Below are 10,041 nucleotides of genomic sequence, written 5' to 3'. Positions count from 1 at the left end.
TAAACAGGTAAACAGCAGTGCCTGAGAAAACGTGCAAGAGAGTTTGAAAAAGGAGTTGCCCAGTGGATCCTCAGACTCATAGTCAAGGCGGTCGGGGGAGACACTCAGGTTCACATTCTGGCACACCCCAGCTGATTGGCAGCTGACCCTGTGGAGGCCTGGGGTGAAGCTCCCCTCTCTGAACCTCTTTCCTCATCTGGAAAATAAAATCCACATTTATTTCACCTTGGTTGTTGTGAGAACTGAGTGAGGGAACCACTGATGCAAAGGCATTTCGCACTATCCCTGGCACACAGTAGGTGCTCAGTAAATAGTAGCTGCCTTTATCAGTGGATTAGGGAGCCATCCAACAAAGATAGGGACCAATATCCTACAGGTCAGTCTGCATGTGGGGCTTGGAATCAGGCTTACAGAGAACACGGAAGCAAATTCCAATTGCTGCGCCTGGTGGGTGGGTAGGATAAACTGTCCTGAACAAAGGGCCTGCGCCTTCAACTCAGGATTCTAGGGTGTGGATCCAGGAGTCCCCATTGTGGCTCAGCAGAAAATGAATCTGACCAGCATCCATGAGGACTCAGGTTCGATCCCTGGCCTCATTCAGGGGTTCACGGATCCAGCGTTGCCATGAGCTGTGGTGTAGGTCGCAGACATGGCTCAGAACCCACCCCGCGTTGCTGTGGCTGTGGTGTAGGCTGATGGCTACAGCTCCGATTGGACCCCTAGCCTGGGAACCTCCATATGCCACCAGTTCAGCCCTAAAAAGCAAAAAAAAAAAAAAAAAAACCAAACAAACAAAAAAATAGGAGGTGGGCCCAGCATGGAGCCCCATGCACATTCCTGCTGCCAGGACTCTGTGTGTCACAGGCAACTGCCCTCAAGCTCCAGGAAACTATGGGAGGAGGGTCCTGGAGCCCAGGGGACCTGTGGCCCTGGCCATGGCCCAGAGATAAAGGGGAGTGGGAGGTGGGGAGGAGGGAAGCTGTAAAAAATGTAAATGGGGTGGTGTGGTGCGGCTCCAGCCGTCTGGCACTCCCCGGAGCTGGCAAGAGCCGGGGAAGGAGCCCCAGACCCCGGGCGCCTTTTGTCCCAGGGCTTGGCTATGTAAAAGGTGGGGGAAGGGGCAAGAATTCGTGGAACTTGTTCATTCACTGGAGCCCCCGCTGCCAGCAGGTGCGAGAATGGGGGAGGGAGTGCGGACTCTGGCCTGGAAGGTTTAGAAATGAGAATTTACAACTCAGCATGCAGTGGACGACAAACAGATTCCTTGGGTTCCACCGCTATTAAGGCTGTGAACCTGCGGGCCAGCCAGACTCCATCCTGCTTAGAACCGCGGCCATGAACTGGCTCCCCCGCACCCTACTGACCTTCCCAAGTCCCATTGATTCCCCATATCCCCACTTTGATTATTTCAGTTTTTGTTTGTGTGTGTGTGTGTGTGTGTGTGTGTGTGTGTGTCTTTTTGCGTACTCTTTTTGCCTATTGCATATGGAGGGTCCAAGGCTAGGGTTCGAATCAGAGCTGTAGCCACCGGCCTACAGCACAGCCACAGCAACTCGGGGTGGGATCTGAGCCGCATCTGCGACCTACACCACAGCTCACAGCAACGCCGGATCCTTAACCCACCGAGCAAGGCCAGAGATCGAACTCGCAACCTCATGGTTCCTAGTCGGATTCGTTAACCACTGAGCCACGACGGGAACTCCCTCAAATCCCCACTTTGAGATTTTTGTTTATTTTCCTGTTCCTCTTTGGCTGCTTGGCGTTCACAGCTTCCAGGGATTTCTTCAAAGCACCATATTCAATTATTAGATGTTGCTTGGATTGAAGTCCTAAAAAAACCAGTGTGGGAAGAGCAAGGGCTTGGAAACATGCAGCTCTGGGTCCCAACCCTGCTCTGCCATTCCCAGCTGAGAGAATTCCAGGCAAGTTACTAACTTGAGCCACGGCTTTCTATAGGTAAAATAGCAATACTTTTTGTTTCTACTTTTCAAGGTTTCTGTACAAATTAAGTGCTGAGTTAACATTTGGGAAGCTCTCAGCACAATGCCTGGCACAGATTAGGTACTCAATGAATATTAGGTTATTCCTCTTAATAACCATTGGAAAATAAGGCAGGAATTCCCTGCCATGTTGCTTCAATTTGTCTCTCCCTGTTGCTGGAGAGGTTAATTTCTTTTATATGTTTATTGGCTGCTTGTATTTCCTGTGTGAAGTGTCTGTTCATATCTGTTATCCATTTTTCTTTTTCTTTTTTTTTCTGTCTTTTTGCCTTTTCTAGGGCCACTTCCTGTGGCATATGGAGGTTCCCAGGCTAGGGGTCGGATCGGATCTGTAGACGCTGGCCTACGCCAGAGGCACAGCAACACGGGATCCAAGCCGCGTCTGCAACCTACACCACAGCTCACATCAATGCCGGATCCTTAACCCACTGAGCAAAGCCAAGGATCAAACCCACAGCCTCATGGTTTCTAGTCAGATTGGTAAACCACTGTGCCATGACGGGAACTCCATGTTATCCATTTTTCTTGCAGATTTTTTTCCCCCTCTGTCAGTTTAATGGTTGGTGGGACATCTTTATACATTCTGGAATTCTTTGCTATACAATTTGCATTTTTTTCTCTTGGTCTGCCACCTGCTTTGGCTCTTTGGTGTCTTTCAAGGTACAAAGTCTCTTTTTCTGTCTACACAGTGCATGTCCAAATCTGCCCTAGGGGCTGGTCCTCTATAGGCTGATTTACCTGCCAGTTTGGGGGCCTCACTGACTCCCTTTGCCCAGTACCTTCCCCAGGGCTTTCTCAGGCCCTCCATTATCCTCTAAATGTACAGGAAACCCTGCCACTCGCACTGTTTGACTCTTCCTGCTGTATCCCAGTTCTATTCCCCAAATGCACACACTGCCCCCTACTGGTTTGGGGAAGGATCACACCTTTCTTTTACTGATGAGCTGATGTAGGGAAATGCCAAGATCTGGCTAAGAAATTAGCAGCTGAATGAGACTTTGGATCATCCATTAACCTATTTTGGGGCCCAGGACTGAGTCTCAGACTCTCCATACCTCACCATCCCAGCCAGCTTCCCAGACTCACATCAACTGACCACCTAACGGATGCATCACTGAAAAGCTGTGTGTAAATCTTTTGATGGATTATATGTTAACATTCTAGAAGAGAAGAAAATTAAAATATATATTATAAAGTCAACTAGCTCATTTACTGAGCACTTACCATGAGCCATTTGCTGTGTTATTTAGTCCTCATGACAATAACAAAAGCTCAAATTTCTCCATTTTAGAGATAAGGAGACTGAACCTCGAGAGGTTGTTATTGCAGCTTGGTCAAGGTCACCAGCTGGAAGATTGCCAAATTGAGCAAATAAACATTTAGGAGCCCAGTTAAATTTAAATTTCATATGCCTAATTAATCATTTTTTAGTATATCACATCTCGTATATTCTATGCAATATTTCATGGGCAACCCCATCCAGATGCGGGGGAGGGAGTGACGACTAGAATCCAAATTTCCTGATTTTCTGGCCTTCCGGTGGTAAGAATATGGAGTGCTTGTATTTTCTCCACTTGGAATTTTTTGGAAAGGGAGGAGACTTCCCGTACTAACTCCTAGATTCTGTGAACTGGAGATGGGCACCTGCCATCTGCCTCTACACGGACTGAATCATGAGCCACCGCATTTGCCGACCCTCAACACCCCTGAAAGAGCTCAGGCTGGAGATCAGGAATGAGGCACTCTGTGCTCTGGGAAAACTGGCAGAACAGATCTTCAGATAGATATTTTCAGGAGAAGATTTTATGGGCCCAATTCTTGCATCTCCTCGTATCTAGAAAAGAATTCAAATCCTTCTTGCTGATGTCTGCTTCTCCTGACTAGCAATGACCTTCTACAAAAATACGTGCATGGCTGCCTGTACCTCCCCCTTCACCAAAATCACGAACATACTGATAAACCTGCCCAGGGGGCCTTCCTTGACTGCTCCATCCCAGGGAGCACTGCCACCCCAATCCCTCTGTCTCCCCACACCCTGTGTGATGGACTCCTTCCCTGAGGAACTGCTGCTCAGAGGGTAGTCAGCAGACAGCCTTCAGCGGTCAGGCCTTTGGAGGACTGACTGCCTCAGCCACAGAATGGATGTGCCCAAGGTCATGACCCTCCCTGGATAGCCCACATCCAAGAACTGAATGGGGCCAAGCAGAAAGGAGGCAACTCAGATGAGCTGTTTTAGTACTGGAGCCCCATGGAGTCAGCTGAGATTTCTTTCTCTGCCTAATCTTGCTCCCTCCCCTCCCCTTCCCTTCTGCAGATGTGATCCTAGAGCATTCTCCATCAACATCCAGCTGCTAAACATCCCAGGGTATGCATCCCAAAGGACTCAATGCCGTTATAATTTTTTAGCGCTATGACTTCATATCACTTTTGGTTTATTATATGTACCTGCTCAAGGTCTGGAAAGCAGGGACTTTGCTGGTGGAGTTTTTGTTTTTTGTTTTTTTCTTTTTACAGCCACACCTGCTGCATATGGAAGTTCCCAGGCCAAGGGTCAAATCAGAGCTGCAGCTGCCCACCCATGCCACAGCCACAGCAACAGCAGCTCCAAGCCTCATATGCAATCTACACCACAGCTTGCGGCAACACCAGATCCTTAACCCACTGAGCCAGGCCAGGGATGGAACCGGCATCCTGGTAGAAACGTCAGGTCCTTAACCCGCTGAGTCACAGTGGGAACTCTAGACTTTGTTTTGAAACTGCTGTATCTCTGGCGCCTAGAACAATCCTCAGTAAATATTTATTGCATGTTGAATGAATCATCATCATCGTCAGCCTCAGCTCCCCACACTTCTAAGATTACTCCACGCTCAGGGGGTCCTTGGATGATTTCTAATATGAAAGCTTCAACTTTTTAAACCGACATGCAGCTCAGGGGGCAGATCTTTCCAAAATGATTTACTTCTGGAGTGGGAACAGGCCCAGATGGTTTCAGATCTAAAAGACTTGACAGCAGGGCTCCGCTCCGCTAACAACATTATCCCTCCTGCTCTGTGCTCCTTTTGTCGGGAAACACAATTTAACAGGCTGCTCTCATGGGGAAGCTGCCACGGGCCTTTGAACCAGCTACACTGCAGCCATTCTGACCTGGTCAACCCATAAGGTACATTTCAGATGAAGCAGTTATTCTCGTGTATTTGTATACGCTGTTTCACCATTTTCAAGGGCATTCACCTTGCTCAGTAATTTCTCATGATGGCCACGAGCATGGGTCTACTTCAGCACCCTAATTTATATACAGGGAAGCCGGGGTCAGAGTAGTAGCTTCATGCCTTTCAGAAGTGTTTAATGAGCACCTTCCATGTGGCTGGCTCTGCACTGAGTATTACAGGACAGGAGAATGATGGACGAGGCTAGCAGGGAGACAGGGAGGAAGTGATGTCTGTTACTGGAGGTGTGAACCAGCAGCTGGAGGGCCAGAAGATGAAAAATCATTTTTTCTGTGTTGAAAGACAACCTCTGGGAATGTTTTACTGTGCAGGTCACATTTATTTATTTACTTATTTAATTTTTCTTTTTAGGGCCGCAGGTGTGGCATATGGAAGTTCCTATTGAATCAGAACGGCAGCTGCCCACCTACACCACAGCCACAGCAATGCCAGATCTAAGCCACATCTGTGACCTATGCCACAGATTGTGACAACACCAGATCCTTAACCCATTGAGCGAGACCAGGAATCGAACCCACAACCTCACGGACACTATGTTGGGTTCTTAACCCACTGAACCACATGGGAACTCTGCAGGTTACATTTTTTTAAAAAAAGAAGAACCAACTTTAAATATACAGGCTCTTTTGTTCAAACTGTCTTTTGGTCTCTCCATCCCTTACATTCCTAATTCCTACAGATTCCAATTATTTTATTTTATTTTATTTTTATTTTTATTTTTATTTTTTTGTCTTTTTGCCATTTCTTGGACCGCTCCCGCGCATATGGAGGTTCCCAGGCTAGGGAACCACAGCAACACGGGATCGGAGCCGCGTCTGTAACCCACACCACAGCTCATGGCAACACCGGATCTTTAATCCACTGAGCAAGGGCAGGGATCAAACCTGAAACCTCATGGTTCTTAGATTCGTTAACCACTGAGCCACCACGGGAATTCCTATTTTTTTTTTTTAGCAAAATAATATTTTGTATTCAAGTATAGATGTACAATATTATATAAATTTTAGGTGTATAACATGTTTCACAATTTTAAGGTTATATTCCATTTATAGTTATTATAAATATTGGCTATATTCCTTGTGTTGTACAATATATCCTTGTAGATTTATACATACTACTTTGTGTGCAACAAAGTTTTCTGGGTTTATTTATTTATTTATTTATTTATATTTTTATTTTTTCAAAAAGACAAAAAAATAAATAAATAAATAAAAATTAGGGGAGTTCCCGTCGTGGCGCAGTGGTTAACGAATCCGACTAGGAACCATGAGGTTGCGGGTTCGATCCCTGCCCTTGCTCAGTGGGTTAAGGATCCGGAGTTGCTGTGAGCTGTGGTGTAGGTTGCAGACGCGGCTCAGATCCCACGTTGCTGTGGCTCTGGCGTAGGCCGGTGGCTACAGCTCCGATTGGACCCCTAGCCTGGGAACCTCCATATGCCGCGGGAGCGGCCCAAGAAATAGCAACAATAACAACAACAACAACAACAACAAAGACAAAAAGACAAATAAATAAATAAATATATTTTTATTTTTTTAGTTTTATATTCTTTTTCTTTTTTGGCTGCGCCTGTGGCATGCAGAAGTTCCCAGGCCAGGAATCAAACCCAGGCCACAGCAATGACAATGTTGAATCCTTAACTGCTAGGCCACCAGGGAACTTCAGAGTATTTTTTTTTATGGCTGCGCCGTGGTTTATGAAACTTCCCAGGCCAGGGATTGAATCTGAGCCACAGGTGCAACATACGCCGCAGCTGTGGCAACACCGATTCCAATCATTTTCAATGGGTATGTACTCATGCACACGCAAACATGCTTTTTTCAAACAAAATATGGAGTGTGCCATCTTTTAAAATTAATTTAATTTTGGTGTTATCCAAGGATATTCATTGTAGCATTCTATGTAATAGCAAGAGAATATAAACCACTAAAATGTTCAGCAATAGGGAACTGGATAAATAGTTCCTCGATACAGTGGAATACTTTGCAGTGGGTCTACATGATATGGAGCATCTCCAAGATATATAATAAAATCTAAGAAGCAGAGTTCCCTTGTGGTTCAGTGGGTTAGGGATCCAGCATTATCACTGCTGCAGCTTGGGTATCTGCTGTGGTGCAGTTTCAATCTTTGGCCCAGGAACTTCTGCATGCCTAACATGCAGCCCAAAAGAAAAAAAAATCTGGGAGTTCCTGTCGTGGCTCAGTGGTTAACGAATCCGACTAGGAACGAGGAGGTTTCTGGTTTGATCCCTGGCCTTGCTCAGTGGGTTAAGGATCCAGCGTAGCCCAAACTGTGTTGTAGGTTGCAGACACAGCTCGGATTGGTGTTGCTGTGGCTGTGGCATAGATGGGCAGCTACAGCTGTGATTCAATCTCTAGGCCAGGAACTTCCATATGCCACAAGCTGTAAAAAGAAAAAAAAAAAAAAAAAATCTAAAAAGCAAGTTTCAGGAATTCCTGCTGTGGCACAACAGTATGGGCAGCATCTCTGCAGCATCAGGACACAGGTTTGATTCCCCAGTCTGGAACAGTGGGTTTAAGGATCTGGCGTTACCACAGCTGTGGCATAGGTTGAAACTGTGGCTCAGATCTGATCCCCGGCCTGGGAACTCCATATGCCGAGGAGCAGCCAATAATGAAAAGAAAAAAGAAAAAAAATAAAAATAAATAAATAGAAAAGCAAACTTCAAGGCAGCCTGTTTAAAAGGAAAATGTTGAGGGGGGTGGGGTGCTCTGTGTGTGTGTGTGAAAACAATCACACATATAATTTTGCATATACATAAAACATTTTTGTAAAGATTCCTAAGAAAATGTGAATAATAGTTGCCTCTAGAGCAGGAGACAGACTTATTTTTAACTATACGTCCTGTCATCCTGTGTGAATTTATCATGTGTTTTTAAATTTTTCAATTACACTTTTTAACTAAAAATGAATGAAATGGAGTCCCCGTTGTGGTTCAGTGGGTTAAGAACCCAACATAATGTCCTTGAGGATGCAGGGTCAATCCCTGGCCTCACTCAGTGGGTTAAATATCTGGTGTTGCCGCAAGCTGCAGTGTAGGTCGCAGACAGGGCTCATCTGTGGCTGTGGTGCAGGCCGGCAGCTGTAGCTCTGATTCGACCCCTAGCCTGGGAACCTCCATATGCCAGGGGTGCAGCCCTAAAAAGCAAAATAAATAAATAAATAAATAAATAATAAGAAGAAAGAACAAACATGGGCATTTCTCCCACACTACTGTATAGTACAGCATTTACCTCTGATCATTGCCAAGTACTATTTAGATACTTCCCCACAAGTCTCTGATGTATGAATGATTATTATTCCACTTCATAGATAACAAAACTTGCAACTTGTCCAAAGTCACACAAATATTAAGTGGGAGGGCAGGGATTTGAACCAAAGCAATCTGGCTTTGCAGTCCCTGCTCTGAACCACTACAGCCATGCAGCATCTCTCATTCTTGTTAAGGGCTGCAAAATGTATTCCACAAAGTGTTAGTATCATACTTTTTTACCCACTGCACCTTCGGTAGGAATTCTGGTTGTTTCCAAGGTTTTGTTATTTCCTAAACAGCCTCTCGATTAACCCTCTGTGCTCTTATGTAAATATGTCTATAGGAAAAGTCCTTGAAGTGATGAAATATGGCATCATCTCAGACTTGGTCATTACTACCAAACTACTTTCTTTGTTTTTTCTTTTAACCAATTTGTTCTCCCTTTGTCTTTGCATGAGCGCAAGGAAGTAGCCCCAAGTCTAGTAGCTGGAATAGGGGAATTTCAGTACTGAATTTCATACAGTAGTAAACAGTATGAGCAGCGGTCTGTGTGTTTTGTGAGATTAGGGGCTGTCTTGCTATCTTTATTCAACAAACATTTATTGTGCCCTTACTAAGTGTGTCTGGACAGTGCGGACAAAATAATGGTGAATACAATGGATATGGTCCCTGCCCTTGTGCAGCTGATAGTCTATGGAGAGAGGGGCATTAATGAGGTAAACACACAAATGAAAATATAACAAACCCTGAGAAGTGCCATAAGGAAAAAAGTGGGGTGCTATGGGAAGGAATAATAGAGTCCTTCTCTAGAGAAGCTGTTCAGAGAGGACTTTCTGGGGAAGGAACATTGCACTGGAGACAAGAGGACGAGTAGAAATGACCAGGAGAGTGGACAGGAACAAAGCTGTTTCCCGGCTCCTAAAGAGGTTGGAGTGGCTGGTGGAGCCAGGGCACTAGAGCCTTTTGAACCACTGCAGGGTTTTAAGAGAGGTGTTGTTCTGATTTCGCAGACTCCCCTGGATGTTAGGCAGGAACTGGATTCGAACAGTAGCAAAAATTCAAGTGGGGAAACCAGTTAGGAGGTTTTTGCAAGACAGGAGAAAGATGGTAGTGGTTAGTCTAAGGTGATGGAGGAGGAAGCTACAGTTTAAAAGAGTCTCAAAAGATGTCTCCATCAACTGCAATGTGTGGACCTTATTTGGATCCTGATTTTTTTTTTTTTTTTTTTGTCTTTTGTCTTCTGTCTTTTTAGGGCCACACCTGCTGCATATGGAGGTTCCCAGACTAGAGATCAAATTGGAGCTGTAGCCGCTGGCCTACACCACAGCCACAGCAACGCCAGAGCCGAGCCGCCTCTGTGACCTACACCACAGCTCACAGCAACCCGGGATCCTTAATCCACTGAGCAAGGCCAGGGATCGAACCCACATCCTCATGGATACTAGTTGGGTTTGTTAACCACTGAGCCATGATGGGAACTCCTGGATCCTGGTATTTTTTTATTTTCTTTTTTTCTGATTTTTTTTAAAAAACAGTAAAATAA

The sequence above is a fragment of the Sus scrofa genome, chromosome 7 (genome assembly GCF_000003025.6).
Source record: "Sus scrofa isolate TJ Tabasco breed Duroc chromosome 7, Sscrofa11.1, whole genome shotgun sequence".
Taxonomy (NCBI): domain Eukaryota; kingdom Metazoa; phylum Chordata; class Mammalia; order Artiodactyla; family Suidae; genus Sus; species Sus scrofa.
This window is presented reverse-complemented; position numbering follows the sequence as displayed.